Source organism: Balaenoptera borealis (genome assembly GCF_965194805.1).
Source record: "Balaenoptera borealis genome assembly, chromosome: 9".
NCBI classification, from domain to species: domain Eukaryota; kingdom Metazoa; phylum Chordata; class Mammalia; order Artiodactyla; family Balaenopteridae; genus Balaenoptera; species Balaenoptera borealis.
In genome coordinates this window covers 21,874,047-21,895,087 of record NC_138873.1, presented here as the reverse complement: position 1 = coordinate 21,895,087, position 21,041 = coordinate 21,874,047, and the positions used below count along the sequence as shown (strand labels likewise).

Here is a 21,041-nt window from a genome sequence, read left to right as displayed (position 1 = left end):
TGCTTTAGTTTTTTGTCTGACCAGCAAACCAGCTTAACGAATTATATCATTTTTATAAAAGATTCGTGAAGTAGATTGCCATCTGTAATTGTCTGTTTTTGAAACACAGCATTCAGTAGCATAATTGGCTAAAATTTCGTTGTTAATAGAATCCTAATGGTAATTACCAACTGAAGAGAAAACGAAGATATTGAAATCTGAGTAATTTGAAGCCACATTTTTAAAGTGGCAGCAAAATAAGTCTGCTATGCTGTCTTGCCTTCTAGGTTTCTTGTCTCCAGAATTCAAATTTGTGACAAGCACAGGTTGGTACTTCAGCATTATAGAGTTAAGTTTCACTGGAGGATTAATGGAGAGAGAGATTGGGAGAGAGGGAGAGAGAGAGAAAGAGAGGGGCTAGCAATGCAAGCATGCTACACATGGTTCAGAACAGATGCCTAAGTCACCTTGTCCTGACTTCCATGGTACATTCCAACCATCTTAGTAGAAGAAAGAAAATGTGATTCCTTCTTCTGAGGCTAACTAACTACTTTAGTGCATCCATTAAGAAGTATGTATAGAGTATTTATTTGCCAGTAATTACAAAGTGAATGTTAGCCCCAAAAAGCAATTTCATTACCAATGGTGAATATTACCACTAAAGAATGGAATTTTTAGGTTCTGGTCCTTTGTTATGATATGAGGATTAAAATAAGATTCTGCTGAGATTAAGTCTCTGTTGGAGGAAGGGAGATAGAACTATCATCAATTCTCTTGTGATAGTTTTTTGGTCAGACATCCTACTTAGCATTAGGATCTAGCTCAGCCCCTCCATTCCCCATTTCAACCAGATGTTCATCTTAAGTTGCAAAATGTCAGTAAACTAACATACAATCCTTATATATTTTGCATTAGATCGTGGTTCCCATTGCCCTTAGAATAAAACACTAATGCTTTTCCAGGCCACACGAAGCCTCCTACAATCTGGACCCTGCCTATCTCACTGATTTCATATCTACTACACTGCTCCACTATTCTCTAGCCACACTGCTCTTATTAATTTTCCTATAACATTCAAGGTCACTTTTTAACTTAATTTTTAAATTTTTGCACTTCCTGTTCCCTCTATCTGAAATGCTCTCACTCCAATCTTTTTTTTTTTTAACATCTTTATTGGAGTATAATTGCTTTAAAATGGTGTGTTAGTTTCTGCTTTATAACAAAGTGAATCAGTTATACATATACATATGTTCCCATATCTCTTCCCTCTTGCATCTCCCTCTCTCCCACCCTCCCTATCCCACCCCTCTAGGTGGTCACAAAGCACCGAGCTGATCTCCCTGTGCTATGTGGGCTGCTTCCCACCAGCTAGCTATTTTATGTTTGGTAGTGTATATATGTCCATGCCACTCTCTCACTTTGTCCCAGCTTACCCTTCCCCCCTCCCCGTATCCTCAAGTCCATTCTCTAGTAGGTCTGCGTCTTTATTCCTGCCCGTCTTCCCCCTAGGTTCTTCATGACCTTTTTTTTTTTTTTTTTTTTTTTTAGATTCCATATATATGTGTTAGCATACGGTATTTGTTTTTCTCTTTCTGACTTACTTCACTCTGTATGACAGACTCTAGGTCCATCCACCTCACTACAAATAACTCAATTTCATTTCTTTTTATGGCTGAGTAATATTCCATTGTATACATGTGCCACATCTTCTTTATCCATTCATCTGTTGATGGACACTTAGGTTGCTTCCATGTCCTGGCTATTGTAAATAGAGCTGCAATGAACATTGTGGTACATGACTCTTTTTGAATTATGGTTTTCTCAGGGTATATGCCCAGTAGTGGGATTGCTGGGTCGTATGGGAGTTCTATTTTTAGTTTTTTAAGGAACCTCCATACTGTTCTCCATAATGGCTGTATCAATTTACATTCTCACCAACAGTGCAAGAGGGTTCCCATTTCTCCACACCCTCTCCAGCATTTATTGTTTGTAGATTTTTTGATGATGGCCATTCTGGCTGGTGTGAGATGATATCTCATTGTAGTTTTGATTTGCATTTCTCTAATGATTAATGATGTTGAGCATTCTTTCATGTGTCTGTAGGCCATCTGTATATCTTCTTTGGAGAAATGTCTATTTAGGTCTTCTGCCCATTTTTGGATTGGGTTGTTCGTTTTTTTGTTATTGAGCTGCATGAGCTGCTTGTAAATCTTGGAGATTAATCCTTTGTCAGTTGCTTCATTTGCAAATATTTTCTCCCATTCTGAGGGTTGTCTTTTGGTCTTGTTTATGGTTTCCTTTGCTGTGCAAAAGCTTTTAAGTTTCATTAGGTCCCATTTGTTTATTTGTGTTCTTATTTCCATTTCTCTGGGAGCTGGGTCAAAAAGAATCTTGCTGTGATGTATGTCATAGAGTGTTCTGCCTATGTTTTCCTCTAAGAGTTTGATAGTGTAGTGTAGTTTTGATTTGCATTTCTCTAATGATAAATGATGTTGAGCATTCTTTCACGTGTTTATTGGCAATCTGTATATCTTCTTTCTCACTCCAATCTTCATGGCTGAGCTCAAATGTTGCTTCCTTACACTGACCTTCCTTCACCTTCTTAGTTACTGTTACTTCACCTTGCTTTATTTTCTTGGTAACAGTTATTTTTATTTGAAAAATTTGTGTTCATTTGTTTGCTGGTTTATGGTCTATCTTTTCTGTTGCTAAAATGTAAAGGACATGAATGCATAAACCTCATTTCTCTTTTCCATTGCTGTGTTTCCTGTGCCTATGACGATGCCTGGCACCTATTTGGTGAATAAATGATTGAATAAAAGAATATGTAGAAAAAATCCTTGATTGAGGTCTCTGTTCACAAGGTCTTCTGGTTATTGGTGCCTCTTCTCCATTTTTCATGACCGGCCAGTCTAAGTTGCTCAGATTTTATTTCCCCAAATTTGAAGGCTCTGATCTCGCTCCACCCCCTGGTGTTTATGTCCTCCTACCTTTGTGCATCCACTTGGCATGTGGCTGACTCTAGTACTCCCCATGCCCGATGCCCCTAGCTGGACCCAGATGTAACAACTTAATTTCTTGCCACGGCTTCTGATGCCCAAGGCAGCTGTGGGATAATGGGAAAAAAGCCTGGATCTGAGTCCAATTCTCCTGCCACTCTGTGACCTCTGGGAAAATCATGCAAAGCATTAAACCTGATGTGTTTTCTGAGAGGCTAGGTGTGGGCTGTAAGAGAAAGGAAAAAAAAGAGACTCTCACGTATTTGACTTGAGTAAACAGAGCTGTGTTTACTGAGATGGAGATGAACATTAGAGAAGCAGGCGTGAGATGGGGGAGAAGGTGGGCAGCTCCATGTTGGATGTGTTAATTTCGAGGGTCTAATTAGACATGCAAAGTTAGAGGTCAGAAAGGCACTTTACTATAGATGTCTAGATATCAGGAGAGCAGTCCGGGCTAGAGGTACAATTTTAGAAGAATTAGCGTATTGGAAGTGTTTAATGTTTCAAGATTGGATGAGATCACCTACCTGTCACCTACAGCATAGAAAGAAAAGAGAAGTGGCCCAAAGTTTGAGGTCTGGGCATGCAACATTTAGAAGTGGATGAGTGAAGGAGCAACTGGCAAATGAAGGGCAAACAAGGGTGAAGAGAATCCAGGAGAATGTGAAGAAATGATGTAACCTCAATCACATATTTTATATATAACTTAATAGATATTTACTAAGCATGTAATCAGTGCAAGTCACTTCAGGGTAACAAAATGAATCAGATTTGCCATGAATCCTGCCTTCAAGGTGATTTCACTCTAGTAGAAGGATAAAGGTCTACAAATCATTCAAATGCAAGGTAAAGAGTGATAAATGAGTCACAGATAATAGTATAAGATTTTAAAAGTGTGTAACTAAGTGCAGTGTGGTATCCTGGATTGAATCCTGGAACAGAAAAGCACATCAGTGGAAAAGCCAGTGAAATCTGAATTAACTCTGTGTTTTAGTTAATAGTATTGTACTTTTGTTAATTTCCTAGTTTGGACAAATATGCTATTGTTATTTAAGAGTTAACTTTTAGGGAAGCTGAGTCAGTGGCATACAGAGATTCTCTGTAATGTCTTTGCAACTTTTATGAAAGTCTAAAATCATTTTAAAAAAGTTAAACAGTCTGGAGATTGAGATGAGACAGACCTGGGGAGCGGAAGGTACAAAGGGGAAAACATCATGGTTTAAAGGGGGGTGGGTAGGATTAGTACACAAAACTGAAGAGGGGGTGCATTCTAAGCAGAGGCAAAAACATTTTCAAAAGCAAGGAGGTACAGTTCTGACTAAACATAAGATGTCAAACAGCACGAGCTCCTCGGCTAAGTGGTTCTAAGTGTGGTTTAGAACTACTTCCTTGCTAGACTCAGAAATGGGGGACCAATCACTAGACCTCGGATTTTGCATCATGTCCCCAAACTTCTTATCTATTAGACACTCAACCCAGTTCCCCCAGAGACTATCTGTCCCCATCTGGTGAATCTCATTTTCTTATTTGGTCCGTGATGGCAGATATATAACATATTTTTACAGCTACTTTGATCAAGCTGTTTTGACATGGGACTTTTTGACATCACTTTACCCATGTCACAACTTCAATTCAAATGCTACTTAAAAATGAAGGAGTCTTCCTTTCTTTCTCTTGGACTCTTGAGCATTTTTCTGAAGGAATCACTTAGTAATTATCACTTTTTGCCTTAAAGCAAACCAGTGCCTGAGAAAAAAGACACTGTACTGCAATGGGGAAGTACTCATGGTCTGTAGTTGCTGTTCTATTTCCTGCTGGTTACATAAGGTATAACCATAATCATCGTCTTTAACTTTTCTGAATGGTTTCCTCACTATTGTGATGCTAGTAACCTAAGCATTGGGTTGCTGTAAGCATGTAATGAAGTAAAATCATGTAGTCCAGGGCCTGGAATAAAAGAAGTGCTTGATAAATGTTTGATATCATTCTCAAGAAGTTTTTCTCTAAGAGGAGAGATTTTGTCTTATTCATCTTGAAACCCCTATAACACAGTGCCTTATGACTATCAAGCTGAATCCTCAAAGGAAAAGACAAACAGCCTGTCGAGATATTGTTCAGTCCCTCTTGAGAACTGTACTGCATTGCTAGTCTTTAGTGTATAGAAAGTGTAGTGCTTTGTGCTGTAGATATCTTAGCATTAAAGGGCTCTCATTGTATAAATTTTACATAAAGAAATTAAAGATCAAAGGGGTTAAATGACTTGCTTAAGAATATACAAGATGGCCAGTGGCCATGTTACTCCTATGAGATAGTTTCTATTTCACAAAAGATGAGTCAACATATATTATTTAAATATCTACTCTGTGTCAATCACTATCATGAGTACTTTCAAATAAAGATTTTATTCTTAAATATGATCTTAGAATTTGGATGTTACTTCCTGCATTTCCCCTGACTACTGAATTGTATTTTGGTTGTGAGCAGTTGTAGCTGGATGCCCTGACCTAAAAGAGTCCATTTTAGTTTGCTGTCTAATCTCATTAAGTTCCTAAAGTCATGTGACAAGTTTCAGATTACTAACAGACTTCTTTCCTACTCTTTCCTTTACTCATACCTGCTTTCTCTGCTATTCTATGGCCAAGGAACTCACCATAACTCCTGTCACAGCTGATGAATGATATCATTCAGCTCAAAAACATCCACTTCTTCATTCTAGGTGAAAATTCTACCTAATTCAGACAAGATGTAAAGTCACAATATGTGATGTGTGACAATGTCTGGTAAAAGATCAGCAAATTTCCCTAGTGCTTTTAACGCAAAAGTGTGTGATGCTGCACTTCCTTTCTATAATTAGAGGTGGATATTTGTTTTATATATATATGTGTATGTTTTATATATCTATAAAACATATAATTCTTCTCATTTGTGAACATTAAAACATATTTTAAAAACTCAACATGTTAGCCACAATATTGAAATCATTGGAATGAGTGTCTTTATTTTTTCTATCATATTTGTAAATTAACAATATTTTATAAAACCCTATATTTCTATTTATACTTAATATGAAAGTGTGCTTGGGGTTGAGACAGTAAAAATCTGAATATGGTTGAAAGCTATATTAAAGTATTTTTAATTAGTTTTTTCTAAATTTTTATAGAATTTAAAACTTGTTGTGTTCATCAAGTTAACTATTAATACATAATAATATAATAATTGCAGACGTCCCCTTTTATATTGTAAGAAATACATGACTGGTTTGGTGCAAAAGATGTAGAACACAGATCTTTCCTTTCTATGTCAGCAGAGAGATGTTACATGCCCAAGTTCTTGCATTTGATCAAAGCAAAACCTGTTTGTTCAATACCTCCTCTAACCTCCTGAAGAATTGTTTTTTCTAAGTGAATTTGTTACAAATATTTATTTTATGGTTGTTAATAATCTATTTGCCTAGTACTGTGCTTTTGTTTAGCTTACTGGGTCCTCATATGGATGTTAGGGTGGATTGGTGAATAGAGATTTTTATTGAAATTTGAGCCTTTCTAAGTTTCCTGAGAATGTCCTTTATTACTCTTCTGCATAGCAATTTTACTCCTTGAGCTGTGGGCAGCTTAAGAAGAAATAACTAAGGATATGAATAGAGTAAGAAAACGTTGTTTTTTAAAACCAGTATTTTTAAATGTATCAATGTCTTCTATTGAATCATACCATGTAAAATTGGTGTCCCAAAATATTGTAATGTAATTTCAAAAGAATTGCCCTGATGTAATTTTTTTATAATTGGCCTATATGCAATTGTCTACCTAATCTTTTGTTCCTATAATGATAAGAGAGAAGTTCCTTAATTCCATGTTTTCCACAAAGATTCCTTTGACAAAGTTGACTCTTTAAAAGAAGATGCTTTCAATAAGCCAATCAATTAAATTCCCCAGGAGGTCAAGACACAGGTAAACACTCCTACCCTGGCTGCCTCTTACCTTTCCTTTCTCCACACATTTGTTGTTGCTGTTGTTCCATGAACCCCTACCCCAAACTAAGACGGTTTGCCAAGACCAGAGCTGATTCTATTCTGTCTAGTACAAATTTATAGTTAGTAAATTCCTTCTAGTTTTATTCCATGAATGAAATTCCATGTCTCTTCATTATGGTGTTTTATAATAATCCCCTCACTCATTGATTCATTTATTTTTCTGGAAAATTTTTATTATCTGGCTAAAATGTGTCAACCACAATATTAGAATTTAGAGATGAAAATATGAATAGGAGAAATTTACAGTCTTCATAGACCAATGGTAATATAGGCTTATAAATCATCAAAATACACTATAACAGATAAAAGTGCTAACTGTATAGAAGCACAGAGGAAGAAGTAAGAAACTATAGTTGACTGAACAGAAGTTTCCCAGAAGAGCTGGGTCATAAAAACTGTGTAGGTGCTCATCGGGTGGAGAGGATGAGGATGGACACCTAGGGCGCAGGCAAGGAGTGGCAGAGCAGGCAAGTCAAAAGAAGAATCTAGGCATTTTTCCAAAGAAAACATACAAATGGCCAATAGATACATAAAGAGAAGCTCCACGTCACTAGTATCACTAATAATCAGGGAAATGCAAATCAAAACTACAATGAGATAGCACCTCATATGTTAGAATGGCTATTATCAAAAACATAAAAAATAACAAGGGTTGGCAAGGATGTGGAGGAAAGGGAAGACGTGTGCACTGTTGGTGGGAATATAAATTGGTGCAGCCATTATGGCTTCCCAGTAAGAAGGTTCCTCAAAAAGCTAAAAATAGAACTATCATATAATACAGCAGTCCCACTTCTGGGTATATATCTGAAGGAAATAAGAACACTATCTGCACTCCCATGTTCATTGCCACATTGTTCACAAAGCCAAGACATGGATACAACTTAAGTGTCAATCAATGGATGAGTGGATAAAGAAGTTGTGGCATATATTTATATATACAATGGGATATTATTTAGCCATAAAAAAGGAACACCTGCCATTTGTGACAACACGGATGAACCTAGAGGACATTATGCTAAGTGAAATCAGTCAGAGAAAGACAAAAACTGTACATTTTCACTTATATGTGGAATCTAAAATAAATAGATTAAATAAAATAAATAGATTAAATAGTTGAAATCATAGAAATAAAGAGTAGAACGGTGGTTGCAAGGGGCCACAGGCTGGTGGAAATGTGCAATTGTTGGTCCAAGGACACAAACTCCCAGATATAAAATGAATAAGTTCTGTGGATCTAATACACAGTGTAGTGACTGTAATTAACAATACTGTATCGTATATTGGAAGGTTGTTAAGAGAGTAGATCTTAAATATTAATACCACAAAAAATCGATAATTATGTGAGGGGATGGAGGTGTTAGCTAACTTTATTGTAATCATTTTGTAATATATACATGTATCAAATCACCACAGTGTACATCACAAACTTACATGTGTTATATGTCCATAATGTCTCAATAGGGGCTTCCCTGGTGGCGCAGTGGTTGAGAATCTGCCTGCCAATGCAGGGGACACGGGTTCGAGCCCTGGTCTGGGAAGATCCCACATGTCGTGGAGCAACTGGGACCGTGAGCCACAACTACTGAGCCTGCGCGTCTGGAGCCTGTGCTCCGCAACAAGAGAGGCCGCGATAGTGAGAGGCCCGCGCACCGCAATGAAGAGTGGCCCCCACTTGCTGCAACTAGAGAAAGCCCTCGCACAGAAACGAAGACCCAACACAGCCATAAATTAATTAATTAATTTAAAAAAATAATGTCTCAATAAAGCTGGAAAATAAAAGAGAGAAGAGTCTAGAAAAATAGAACTCAGCCAGATACTAAAGGGTCTATATCCCAATCATCTTGAGAACAGGGAGGATTTATAAAAGGGTTTCAGTCACAGGTTGAAATAAACACACAAAGTCATAATTTCCTCTACATAATATATATCATTTTCTTTTTTCTGGCACAGAATGTTAGGATGTTGTTTAATTTGGCTATTATTATCGTTAGGTATGACTTTATTGATATTAGAACACTTAGCAGCCAAAAATGGTCCAGAATTATTTCTTGTTTAATTAACTCTTCCCCTCCAAGTCCCTAGTGAGGATTCATAAAATTTTACTTGATGATAGGAAAGCATTCCCTTCTAAGAAAAGAGCCGGGTTATTGGGCCATCAATATGCAGCCCACTGGGGGACCTTCAAGATGGCGGAGGATTAAGAGGCAGAGATCACCTTTCTCCCCACAAATACATCAGAAATACATCTACATGAGGAACAACTCCTACAGAACACCTACTGAACGCTGGCAGAAGACCTCAGACCTCCCAAAAGGCAAGAAACTCCCCACGTACCTGGGTAGGGTAAAAAAAAACAGAGACAAAAGAATAGGGACAGGACCCGCACCAGTGGGAGGGAGCTGTGAAGGAGGAAAGGTTTCCACACACTAGGAAGGCCCTTCTCGGGCGGAGACTGTGGGTGGAGGAGGGGGGAGCTTCGGAGCCACGGAGGAGAGCACAGCCACAGGGGTGCGGAGGGCAAAGCGGAGAGATTCCCACACAGAGGATCGGTGCCGAGCAGCACTCACCAGCCCGAGAGGCTTGTCTGCTCACCCGCCGGGGCGGGTGGGGGCTGGGAGCTGAGGCTCGGGCTTCGGTCGGATCCCAGGGAGAGGACTGGGGTTGGCTGCGTGAACACAGCCTGAAGGGGCTAGTGCGCCACAGCTGGCCGGGAGGGAGTCCAGGGAAAAGTCTGGAGCTGCTAAAGAGGCAAGAGACCATTGTTTCAGGTGCGCTAGGAGAGGGGATTCAGAGCACCGCCTAAAGGAGCTCCAGAGACGGGCGCGAGCCGCGGCTATCAGTGTGGACCCCAGAGACGGGCATGAGACGCTAAGGCTGCTGCTGCCGCCACCAAGAAGCCTGTGTGCGAGCACAGGTCACTCTCCACACCACCCCTCCCAGGAGCCGGTGCAGCCCGCCACTGCCAGGGTCCTGTGATCCAGGGACAACTTCCCCGGGAGAACGCTTGGTGCTCCTCAGGCTGTTGCAACGTCACGCTGGCCTCTGCCGCTGCAGGCTCGCCCCGCATCCATACCCCCCCCCTCGCCCCAGCTTGAGTGAGCCAGAGCCCCCGAATCAGCTTCCCCTTTAACCCCATCCCGTCTGAGTGAAGAACAGATGCCCTCAGGTGACCTACATGCAGAGGCGGGGCCAAACCCAAAACTGAACCCCGGGAGCTGTGCGAACAAAGAAGAGAAAGGGAAATCTCTCCCAGCAGCCTCAGGAGCAGCGTATGAAATCTCCACCATCAACTTGATGTACCCTGCATCTGTGGAATACCTGAATAGACAACGAATCATCCCACAGTTTGGGGGGTGGACTTTGGGAGCAATGATATATATATATATTTTTTTCCTTTTTCTCCTTTTGTGAGTGTGTATGTGTATGCTTCTTTGTGTGATTTTGTCTGTATAGCATTGTTTTTACCATTTGTCCTAGGGTTCTGTCAGTTTTGGTTCTTTTTTAGTATAGTTTTTAGCCCTTGTTATCATTGGTGGATTTGTTTTTTGGTTTGGTTGCTCTCTTCTTTCTTTTTTCTTTTTTTTAATTACTTTTAAATTTTTTTATTTTTAATAATTATTTTTTATTTTATTTTATTTTGATTTTTTTCTTTCTTCTTTCTTTTTTTCTCCTTTTCTTCTGAGCCGTGTGGCTGACAGGGTCTTGGTGCTCTGGCTGGGTGTCAGGCCTGTGCCTCTGAGGTGGGAGAGCCGAGTTCAGGACATTGGTCCACCAGAGACCTCCAGGCTCCACATACTATCAAATGGTGAAAACTCTCCCAGAGATCTCCATCTCAATGCTAAGACCCAGCTCCACTCAACGATCAGCAAGCTACAGTGCTGGACACCCTATGCCAAACAACTAGCAAGACAGGAACACAACCCCACGCATTAGCAGAGAGGCTGCCTAAAATCATAATAAGGTCACAGACACCCCCACACACACCACCGGACGTGGCCCTGCCAACCAGAAAGACAAGATCCAGTCTCATCCACCAGAACACAGGTACTAGTCCCCTCCACCAGGAAGCCTACACAACCCACTGAACCAACCATAGCCACTGGGGGCAGACACCAAAAAACAACGGGAACTACGAACCAGCAGCCTTCAAAAAGGAGACCCCAAACACAGTGAGTTAAGCAAAATGAGGAGACAGAGAAACACCCAGCAGATGAAGGAGCAAGGTAAAAACCCACCAGACCCAACAAATGAAGAGGAAATACGAAGTCTATGTGAAAAAGAATTCAGAGTAATGACAGTAAGAATGATCCAAAATCTTGAAAATAGAATGGAGAAAATACAAGAAATGTTTAACAAGGACTTAGAAGGACTAAAGAGCAAACAGACAAAGATGAACAACACAATAAATGAAATTAAAAATTCTCTAGAAGGAATCAATAGCAGAATAACTGAGGCAGAGAACAGATAAGTGACCTGGAAGATAAAATAGTGGAAATAACTACTGTAGAGCAGAATAAAGAAAAAAGAATGAACAGAATTGAGGACAATCTTAGAGACCTCTGGGACAATATTAAATGCACCAACATTCGAATTATAGGGGTCCCAGAAGAAGAAGAGAAAAAGAAAGGGGCTGAGAAAATATTTGAAGAGATTATAGTTGAAAACTTCCCTAATATGGGAAAGGAAATAGTCAAGTACAGGAAGTGCAGAGAGTCCCATACAGGATAAATCCAAGGAGAAACATGCCAAGACACATAGTAATCAAACTATCAAAAATTAAATACAAAGAAAAAATATTAAAAGCAGCAAGGGAAAAACAACAAATAACATACAAAGGAATCCCCATAAGGTTAACAGCTGATCTTTCAGCAGAAACTCTGCAAGACACAAGAGAGTGGCAGGACATATTTAAAGTGATGAAAGGGAAAAACCTACAACCAAGATTACTCTATCCAGCAAGGATCTCATTCAGATTCGATGGAGAAATTAAAACCTTTACAGACAAGCAAAAGCTAAGCACGACCAAACCAGCTCTACAACAAATGCTAAAGGAACTTCTCTAGGCAGGAAACACAAGAGAAGGAAAAGATCTACAATAACAAACCCAAAACAATTAAGAAAATGGTAATAGGAACATACATATCGATAATTACCCTAAATGTAAATGGATTAAATGCTCCAACCAAAAGACATAGACTGGCTGAATGGAAACCAAAACAAGACCCATATATATGCTGTCTACAAGAGACCCACTTCAGACCTAGGGACACATACAGACTGAAAGTGAGGGGATGGAAAAAGGTATTCCATGCAAATGGAAATCAAAAGAAAGCTGGAGTAGCAATTCTCATATCAGACAAAATAGACTTTAAAATAAAGACTATTACAAGAGACAAAGAAGGACACGACATAATGATCAAGAGATCAATCCAAGAAGATATAACAATTGTAAGTATTTATGTACCCAACATAGGAGCACCTCAATACATAAGGCAAATGCTAACAACCATAAAAGGGGAAACGGACAGTAACACAATCATAGTATGGGACTTTAACATCCCACTTTCACCTATGGACAGATCATCCAAAATGAAAATAAATAAGGAAACAGAAGCTTTAAAAGATACATTAAACAAGATGTACTTAATTGGTATCTATAGGACATTCCATCCAAAAACAAAGGAATGCACTTTTTTCTCAAGTGCTCATGGAACATTCTCCAGGATAGATCATATCTTGGGTCACAAATCAAACCTTGGTAAATTTAAGAAAATTGAAATCGTATCAAGTATCTTTTCTGACAACAATGCTATGAGACTAGATATCAATTACAGGAAAAAATCTGTAAAAAATACAAAGACATGGAGACTAAACAATACACTACTTAATAACCAAGAGATCACTGAAGAAATCAAAGAAGACATCAAAAATACCTAGAAACAAATGACAATGAAAACACGACAACTCAAAACCTATGGGATGCAGCAAAAGCAGTTCTAAGAGGGAAGTTTATAGCAATACAATCCTATCTCAAGAAACAAGAAACATCTCAAATAAACAACCTAACCTTACACCTAAATCAATTAGAGAAAGAAGAACCAAGAAACCCCAAAGTTAGCAGAGGAAAAGAAATCATAAAGATAAGATCAGAAATAAATGAAAAATAAAGGAAACAATAGTAAAGATCAATAAAACTAAAAGCTTCTTCTTTGAGAAGATAAACAAAATTGATAAACCATTAGCCAGACTCATCAAGAAGAAAAGGGAGAAGACTCAAATCAATAGAATTAGAAATGAAAAAGGAGAAGTAACAACTGACACTGGAGAAATACAAAGGATCATGAGAGATTACTGCAAGCAACTATATGCCTATAAAATGGACAACCTGGAAGAAATGGACAAATTCTTAGGAAACCACAGCCTTCTGTGACTGAACCAGGAAGAAATAGAAAATATAAACAGACCAATCAGAAGCACTGAAATTGAGACTGTGATTAAAAATCTTCCAACAAACAAAAGCCCAGGACCAGATGGCTTCACAGGCGAATTCTACCAAACATTTAGAGAAGAGCTAACACCTATCCTTCTAAAACTCTTCCAAAATATAGCAGAAGGAGGAACACTCCCAAACTCATTCTACGAGGCCACAATCACCCTGATACCAAAATCAAACAAAGATGTCACAAAAAAAAGAAAATTACAGACCAATATCACTGATGAACATACATGCAAAAATCCTCAATAAAATACTAGCAAACAGAATCCAACAGCACATTAAAAGTATCATACACCATGATCAAGTGGGGTTTATCCCAGGAATGCAAGGATTCTTCAATATATGCAAATCAATCAGTGTGATACACCATATTAACAAATTGAAGGAGAAAAACCATATGATCATCTCAATAGATGCAGAAAAAGCTTTCGACAGAATTCAACACCCATTTATGATAAAAACCCTCCAGAAAGTAGGCATAGAGGGAATTTACCTCAACATAACAAAGGCCATATATGACAAACCCACAGCCAACATTGTTCTTAATGGTGAAACACTGAAACCATTTCCACTAAGATCAGGAACAAGACAAGGTTGCCCACTCTCACCACTATTATTCAACATAGTTTTGGAAGTGTTAGCCACAGCAATCAGAGAAGAAAAAGAAATAAAAGGAATCCAAATAGGAAAAGGAGAAGTAAAGCTGTCACTGTTTGCAGATGACATGATACTATACAAAGAGATTCCTAAAGATGCTACCAGAAGACTACTAGAACTAATCAATGAATTTAGTAAAGTAGCAGTATACAAAATTAATGCACAGAAATCTCTTGCATTCCTATACACTAATCATGAAAAATCTGAAAGAGAAATGAAGGAAACACTCCCATTTACCACTGCAAGAAAAAGAATAAAATATCTAGGAATAAACCTACCTAAGAAGACAAAAGACCTGTATGCAGAATAGTATAAGACACTGATGAAAGAAATTAAAGACGATACAAACAGATGGAGAGATATACCGTGTTCTTAGATAGGAAGAATCAACATTGTGAAAATGATTATACTACCCAAAGCAATCCACAGATTCAATGCAATCCCTATCAAACTACCAATGGCATTTTTCACAGAACAAGAACAAAAAATTTCACAATTTGTATGGAAACACAGAAGACCCCAAATAGCCAAAGCAATCTTGAGAAAGAAAAAGGGAGCTGGAGGAATCAGACTCTCTGACTTCAGACTATACTACAAAGCCACAGTAATCAAGACAGTATGGTACTGGCACGAAAACAGAAATATAGATCAATGGAACAGGATAGAAAGCCCAGAGATAAACCCACACACATATGATCACCTTATTTTTGATAAAGGAGGCAAGAATATACAATGGAGAAAAGACAGCCTCTTCAATAAGTGGTGCTGGGAAAACTGGACAGCTATATGTAAAAGAATGAAATTAGAACACTCCCTAAGACCATACACAAAAATAAACTCAAAATGGATTAAAGACCTAAATGTAAGGCCAGACACTATCAAACTCTTAAAGGAAAACATAGGCAGAACACTCTATGTGATAAAACACAGCAAGAACCTTTTTGACTCACCTCCTAGAGTAATGGAAATAAAAACAAAAAATAAACAAATGGAACCTAATGAAACTTAAATGCTTTTGCACAGCAAGGGAAATCATAAACAAGATGAAAAGAAAACCCTTGGAATGGGAGAAAATATTTGCAACTGAAGCAACGGACAAAGGATTAATCTCCAAAATTTATAAGCAGCTCATGCAGCTCAATATCAAAAAAACAAACAACCCAATCCAAAAATGGGCAGAGGACCTAAATAGACATTTCTCCAAAGAAGATATACAGATTGCCAACAAACACATGAAAGAATGCTCAACATCACTAATCATTAGAGAAATGCAAATCAAAAGTACAATGAGGTATCACCTCACGCCAGTCAGATTGGCCATCATCAAAAAATCTACAAACAATAAATGCTGGAGAGGGTGTGGAGAAAAGGAACCCTCTTGCCCTGTTGGTGGGAGTGTAAATTGATACAGCCACTATGGAGAACAGTATGGACGTTCCTTAAAAAACTAAAAATAGAACTACCATACGACCCAGCAATCCCACTACTGGGCATATACCCTGAGAAAACCATAATTCAAAAACAGTCAGGTACCACAATGTTCATTGCAGCTCTATTTACAATAGCCAGGACATGGAAGCAACCTAAGTGTCCATCGACAGATGAATGGATAAAGAATATGTGGCACATATATACAATGGAATATTACTCAGCCATAAAAAGAAATGAAATTGAGTTATTTATCGTGAGGTGGGTGGACCTAGAGTGTGTCATACAGAGTGAAGTAAGTCAGAAAGAGAAAAATAAATACCGTATGCTAACACATATATATGGAATCTAAAAAAAAAAAAAAAAAACTTCTGAAGAACCTAGGGGCAGGACAGGAATAAAGACGCAGATGTAGAGAATGGACTTGAGGACTCGGGGAGGGGAAAGGGTAAGCTGGGACGAAGTGAGAGAGTGGCATGGACTTATATATATTACCAAATGTAAAATAGATAGCTAGTGGGAAGCAGCTGCATAGCACAGGGAGCTCGGCTCGGTGTTTTATGACCACCTAGAGGGGTGGGATAGGGAAGATGGGAGGGAGACGCAAGAGGGAGGAGATATGAGGATATATGTATATGTATAGCTGATTCAGTTTGTTATAAAGCAGAAACTAACACATCATTGTAAAGCATTTATACTCCAATAAACTCCATAAAGAGCAGATATGACTGCTTTCCTCCAATAAAGATGTTAAAAAAAAAAAAAGATTCAGCCCATCTTTATGCTTATTTAACGTCACTTCGACCTTGAGAGCATTTAAATGTTTTATTCATTATTTCATGTGCTTGATATGGTCTCATTTCTTGTTTAGGTCCTCTCTAAGGAATTGAATCATTAAAGTGAAGCAGAAAGCTCTCTGCAGTCTTTGAAACACAGGTCAGTGTGGGGAAAAATGGGCTTAAGAAACAGTGACTTTGTGAGATGTAACTTAGCAAATCAGAAGAAAAATAGTAGACCTCTGTATTCAGCCTTAATAGAGTAACAGAACTCAGATTTACCTTCCTGCCGTAGACAGCTGGAACACTGGACAAAATACATGAAACAAATGTTTTTAGATATTTGGCAATAGGCACTGCATGTCTGTGATCTCTGATAAAATTTCTTTTTTTTTTTAAACATGAATCAAGCATCAGTGACCTGTGGAACAATACCGGGTGGTTTAACATATTTGAGTCTTGGGGAGAGGGTAAGATTATTTGAGGAAATAATGAACAAAAATGTTGTAAATTTAATGAAAATTTCAAAAATGTCTTCAAAGAAAAGCTAACAATGTAAATTAAGAATAATAATTTAGATCTAAATTCCAGATTACATCAATCAAAATTGTGAAGTGGGGAGAGACAGTAAGGACAGTAAAAGACTAAAAGATTTCTCATTTTACACAGATGATAAGTAATAGATACAGTTACATTATTAACCTTGATAGAAAATATTTCAAACTGCTTTTAATAACAAAAAGATAATCACTAATAGAAAAAATTGTAATTGTGCCTTCCAAATTACTAGAGAAATAAGAGCTAAGAAAATATAGTTGATGAAAATATAACAGGGTAAAAAAACTATTATACAATATGATCCTGTTTTATTATACGTATATATGACATATATCGGAAAATAAAAAAAAGAGAAAAACCCCCAAATTATAAAAGTGGTTGTTGGGCTTCCCTGGTGGCGCAGTGGTTGAGAGTCTCCCTGCCAATGCGGGAGACACGGGTTCGAGCTCTGGTCTGGGAGGATCCCACATGCCACGGAGCAAATGGGCCCGTGAGCCACAATTGCTGAGCCTGCGCATCTGGAGCCTGTGCGAGAGGCCGCGACAGAGAGAGGCCCGCGCACCGTGGTGAAGAGTGGCCCCCGCTTGCCACAACTGGAGAGGGCCCTCGCACAGAAACGAAGATCCAACACAGCCATAAATAAATAAATAAAGCACACCTAGTATAGTGTAATTAAAAAAAAAAATTCATTAAAAAAAAAAAAAAGTGGTTGTCTCCAACAGGTTGGGATCATGGGGTTTGTGGTTTGTTTTCTTATTAATGTGTTTCAACTGTTCCTAAATATTCTACAATTAGAACACTATTTCTGTGATTTAAAAAAATCAATAAACATTAAAATTTTAAATTAAAAAAAAAACCTCATGATATATGCATCCAGATAGATTAGATTCCATGTTGGTGAGGATGGGGAGTAGTAATTGGAACTTCCATTCATTGCTGATAGGATGTAAACTGGTACACCATTGTGGAAAAACAACTTGACAGTTTCTCATAAAGTTAACATATGCTTACTATACAACCAAGAAGTCCCATTTCTAGATATTTACACAAGAGAAATGAAAACACATGTCCACAAAAAGACTTGTACATTAATGTCCATTGCAACTTTATTTATAATAACCAAAGATGTAAATAGTTCAAATGCTCATCAACAAATGGTGAATGGATAAAGAAATTGTGGCATATGCGTACAAAGGACTACTACTATAAAAAATAACATATTACTGACATAGTCAACAACAGGGATGAGTTTCAAAACATTATCCTGAGCAAGAGATGTCAGACACAAAAGAATATACACCACATGATTCCATTTATATGAGGCCTTAAAATGACAAATTCAATTTAAATGGACAGAGAGCAGATATGACTGCTTGGGGCTGGGAGAACGGCAGCAATTGACTACAAAGGTGCATAAAGGAATTTTGGGGTTTGACAGAATGTTCTATAGTTTGATCGTGGTGGTTGTTACATGGCTATCTATATCTCTCAAAACTCACCAAACTGTACTGTTAAAATAGGTACATATTATTGTATATAAATTATTTCTCAATAAAGGTGATTTTTAAAGCAGAATAACAATGGCATAATTATATGATGAAATTGAATTCTAACGTAGCACTTATCTTTTAAGGCTTTAAAGTCAGAAGGTCTTGAAGTCAACATTCACTGACCCTGGGATCTTACAGCAAGTGACTTCAACTTTCTTAACTTTTTCCTTATCTTAAAAATATCGATACTGCCTCACAGGATTGTTACTACTAAAAGTACTTCAAATTCTATGTAAAATTATTTTTCAACCCATTTTTATGCGTTGAAAATAATTTTTTACTTAATTTTCATATAATTTCAGATTTATAAAATAATCACATTCTCCATATAACTTCACTCAGATTCCCCAAGAGTTAACATCATGTATAACCAAGAGATAAAAATAAAGAAATTAACATTGGTCAGTACAATCATTGAATCTTACTCACATTTTTATCAGTTATCCTTCGAATGTCATTCTTCTTGTCCAGGATCCAATTCATTCCAGGATCTCCTGTGACACTTAGTTGCCACATATTCTTAGTTTCCTTTAATCTGGAACTGTCCCTCAATCTTTCTTTGTCTTTCACGCCCTCGACACTTTTGAAGAGTGCTGGTCAGTTATTTTTTAAAATGTTCCTAAATTTAGGTTTATCTGATATTTTCTCAAGATTAAACTCAGGTTATTTATTTTGGATAAAAATTCCACAGAAATGTTATTGTGTCCTCTTCACTGTAACACATCAGCAGACACCTGCTGTTGATCGTCGTCTCATTACTGGTAATGTTAACTTTGATTAGTTGGTTAAGATGATATCTTCCAGGTTTCTTCACTGTGGTTACTATTTTCCCATTTCAATCAATAAGTAACTTGTAGAGAAATACTTTGAGACTACATAAATATCCCATTTCTCATCATATTTTTCACCCAGTATTTTGGCATCTATTGCTGATTCTTGCCTGAAACATTTATTACCGTGTTGGTTGCCAAGTGATGATTTTCTGTTTTCACCCTTCCTTCTCTATTTGTTAGTTGGAACTCTAGCATGAGGAAGAGCTTTCCACTCTCTCCACTTATTTATTTGTTTCAATTATCTATTTACATCAGTATGCATTCATGGCTTGTTATTTTAGCCTATAGATTTTAATCCATTATAATCATTATTAGTTCATTCATTTTTTGCTCAAATTGTCCCAGATTTGACCATTGAAATTCCATTCAAATTGACTCCTGTATATTTTTGACATTTCCCCATCACTTTTAGGCACCTCCTTGTTTTCTGGTACCACAACATATTTATCTTGCACTTTTTTGGTCTCAGTCCTGGAGTCAGACATTTCTCTATGGAACACTGCCTTCTTTCATTAGGCAATAATTTAACACTCTATTAATGAAAATGAAAGCTCATGTTCCACCTCTTTAATCAATCTTAAAATATGAGCCTCAGAAACGGAATGAATAATAGATGGTAGTAGAAAGATGAGAAAAGACATGTGGAAGCTTGGGTTTTCATCAAGTGATTGGCTTTATAATCAAAATTGTTGTTGGCTTTCAGTCTTGCCAGTTGAAACATACCTTGGGATTTTACATACTATCCAACTGATACTGGAGTCAGAAGGTAAGGATGGGTTGGGAAGAGTATGAAACTGCCATTCAAGATCTTGCTGGTGCTGCACAGAATGCCTCAAACATGGGTCATAAGCAGGACTGTGGAGCTAATATTTGAGTCATCATAAAATTCTGGGCTCAGAGCATGGCAAAGAGGAACTAAGTTTAGAGAGTCAATGAATGAGCCATTTGTTGTCCCAAATGACTTACTAGTTAGGCAGTAACACAAAAAAGCCTGACTGAGCTCTGGGTGAAGTTCAACAACCTGTCTATGAGGGAATCCAAAAGAGTAACTTCAGTCTCTTCTGCACTGAGAAATGGGATTGAGACCCTAAAAGACATTTTCCATTGGAATTTCTGTGAAAAAGGGAAATTCAGTCACAATTTTAGAGAAATGACTATCATATGGACCATTTCACTTGGTAGAACTTTTCAAAATGACTCTCCTAAATTTTTAATCAATCTTCAAACATCATATATCTTTTCAACACAAGAGTGAAAATTAATATGATTAGCATGTAACTGGCATAACAATACTTGAAGAGTAGCCCACATCCTGAAGCTACTCAGGCAAAATTCCAGGCTTTTATAAAAATGGATAAAAATCCTCAGAAAGTGTACACTGCCACATTTTCCCACCCAGGTTGGCATAAATAGAGAGAGAGAGAGCGAGCGCAGAGTCCTGACATTTTTTTCAGGGGTACATTGTATCCCTTTCTACATTTCCATATCTTTCCTCTAGTCTAAGTGTTTTTCTTGAACTACTTTAATTTTTTTTTTAAAGTAGAGATGGAAGGAATCTCCTCTATCCCCATCCCAGTCAGGTTGGAGTTAACGGAGCCATGCCAGGGACAAAGAACTCACCAGGCCCCTGAATTGTGCTGATAGCAACTCCTTTTAAGTGGGAAAGCCTAAGAAATCTGTAAGGGGACCAAGAGTGTGCTAATGTGGGTCTTTTCCTGGGTTTTTCTCCACGTAG

General features: G+C 37.8%; 1 long non-coding RNA gene across 1 annotated transcript in view; it reads left to right on the top strand.

Annotated features, from left to right (window-relative positions):
* Window positions 1-21,041, top strand: part of LOC309634953 — a 738,917-nt gene that overhangs the window by 361,153 nt on the left and 356,723 nt on the right. The window lies entirely within an intron of this gene.